This window comes from Panthera pardus, unplaced genomic scaffold (assembly GCF_024362965.1).
Source record: "Panthera pardus isolate Hobbes unplaced genomic scaffold, ASM2436296v1 HiC_scaffold_24, whole genome shotgun sequence".
In the NCBI taxonomy this organism is placed as follows: domain Eukaryota; kingdom Metazoa; phylum Chordata; class Mammalia; order Carnivora; family Felidae; genus Panthera; species Panthera pardus.
In genome coordinates, this window is record NW_026526810.1 from 62,938,889 (window position 1) to 62,940,580 (window position 1,692).

Below are 1,692 nucleotides of genomic sequence, written 5' to 3' on the forward strand. Positions count from 1 at the left end.
GAGGGTTTTCTATCAATCTTTCTTATGAGAGGGTGAAGCCATATACAGATTGGATAAATCACAGGTGATATTCACTCACTACAAAAAACGTTTGGGGGGCACCTGGGTGGCTCAGTCGGTTGAGTGTCCAACTTTGGCTCAGGTCATGATCTTGCGGTCCGTGGGTTCGAGCCCCACATAGGGCTCTGTGCTGACAGCTTGGAGCCTGGAGCCTGCTTCGGATTCTGTGTCTCCCTCTCTCTCTCTGCCCCTCCCCTGCGCATGCTCTGTCTCTCTCTGTTTTAAATAAACATTAAAAAAAATACAACAAAAAATGTTTCAAATGTAAAAGATTTGCTGACAAAATGGCCACTATAAATATTTTTCTAATTAAAAAATGTGTATATTTGATAGTAAAGCATTATAGATGCACAAAGGGCTTCACGCTCATATATTGATCAAGTTTAAAATATTAAAATAATTGTTTTAAAGGTAGGTAGGAAAAAGGCCAGTGGGTGCAGAAGAATAGGAAATAGACCTTGGGTTGCAAAATTACCAAAACAAATACATTAGCAGTACACTTGGACAATTGTATTGATTGAAAGGTTATATGACTTCAGTGAACAAAGTAAGTGTACTTGAGGGGAACATTTTTTAAAAATTGATTTAAAAAATTGAACCTGCATGACTCAGGCCTAATTTTATTAACATGACAAAAAAAATCACACTATCTGTCCTCTGCCAAATTTCACCCAACTGGGTGTCCAACTCTTGACTTAACTCAGGTCATGATATCACCATTCATGGGATGGAACCCCCATTTGGCTCTGTATTGACAGCATGGAACCCTCTTGGGATTCTCCCTCTCTTTCTGCCTTTGCCCTGCTCACTTGTATCAGCTTGTTCACTTGCTCTCTCTCTCCCTCCCTCCGTCCCTCTCTGTAAAATAAATGTAAAAAAATTAAAATTAAAATAAAAAAATGATTTAAATTAATCATTATCTTAGCATATTATGTGTTTTCTGTGTCGAAATACTCAATGTGGGGAAGTAAAACATAGATAAATAATATGAAATCACCTTTTCTCATTTTCTTGATATGATATTTTATTATTTTACATTTCAGACTTGTCACAGATGCTAAACTTAGCCAAGGAAGAACCTAGTTGTTCCATTATTTTATAATATCCTAAATTATTTTTTATTTTATATTTTTACCCTGTAAGGATTAAACTAATTCAAATTTATATTCCTGAACATGAACTCAAGCTATAAAACTGATCCCTCAGATCAGGAATGTGGCTCTTACTCTTACTGAAAGTAGATACAGTGTTCAGTTACTATTTGACCAAAATTATCTTTTACTATTGCCCTCATGATCAGAATAATATGGTTTTCACTTAGTTCTAAGTTTCTTATAAAATGTCTTCTCCTTTATTAAAGTGTGCAATTGCAGTTTTCTTTAGCACTGCTATTGAAACCTACCAGTTCTAGCTGAAAAGTGGCCTCTTCAAAGATGTGAAGATACAGTGAGATCCTGAATATATATTATCTTTTTTAACCTCCATGAATTGACAATCATTGGTAGGTACAGAAAGAAAAAAAAGGACAAGAACATAAGTAAGATGCAGACTGGTGATCAACCCCCAAAGGGAATCATTAAAATAAACGTGCTGGTGTTACCTAGAGTTCAGAGCAAGGACTTACTTTCTCAT